This window comes from Bombus impatiens, unplaced genomic scaffold (genome assembly GCF_000188095.3).
Source record: "Bombus impatiens unplaced genomic scaffold, BIMP_2.2 scf_2946, whole genome shotgun sequence".
In the NCBI taxonomy this organism is placed as follows: domain Eukaryota; kingdom Metazoa; phylum Arthropoda; class Insecta; order Hymenoptera; family Apidae; genus Bombus; species Bombus impatiens.
The window spans coordinates 1-539 of record NT_179365.1 but is presented as its reverse complement, the minus strand read 5'-3'; the positions used below and the strand labels follow the sequence as shown (position 1 = coordinate 539).

General features: G+C 42.9%; 1 long non-coding RNA gene across 1 annotated transcript; it reads right to left on the bottom strand.

Annotated features, from left to right (window-relative positions):
• Positions 1-47: 47 nt before the first annotated feature.
• On the bottom strand, positions 48-524 carry LOC117152489. Its single transcript, XR_004462877.1, has 2 exons — positions 429-524; positions 48-318 (listed from the first exon to the last, which is right to left on the bottom strand). It is a non-coding gene; the product is annotated as an uncharacterized LOC117152489 (long non-coding RNA).
• Between the last annotated feature and the right edge of the window lie 15 nt (positions 525-539).

Genomic DNA, 539 nt, shown 5'->3' with positions numbered 1-539 from the left:
ACAGGGATACAGTATTTGTACAAAGGGGCAGCTCCGAACGAAACTTATAAAATTATAAAATATATGTTAACTGTTTTCGTATGTGTGTACAGAATAGATGGCGAATTCATCAACCCTAACATAGAGGACTCAGACGGGGCGTACCCGCATTCGATCTGGAAGCGACGGAGGATGTTCAGTCTTGCCTCTGTGTTCGGTTGATACGTTCCGTCTACCATTTAGATAACGGTCATCTTTGTCAAGACTGTTTCGATGACTTAGATCCAGACGACCAGGACCTATGTGACGACCCACCCACTCATTTCATATGCGGATTATCTTCAGGAGCACGAATATCATACTGTCGTATGGGTGATATAAACCTAGCGGACCTACAACCCGCTATATCATGCCTCCAATGCATGATCGTTTACACTAATCTAACTCACCTTGAAAGAAACCTTTTAGTTCCAGGAATAGCAATCCGCGCAGTGGAACTATAAAGTACCTGTATGCTACTCACAAAGCCAAATACTAATGCTATCCACCTGTAAACAAAC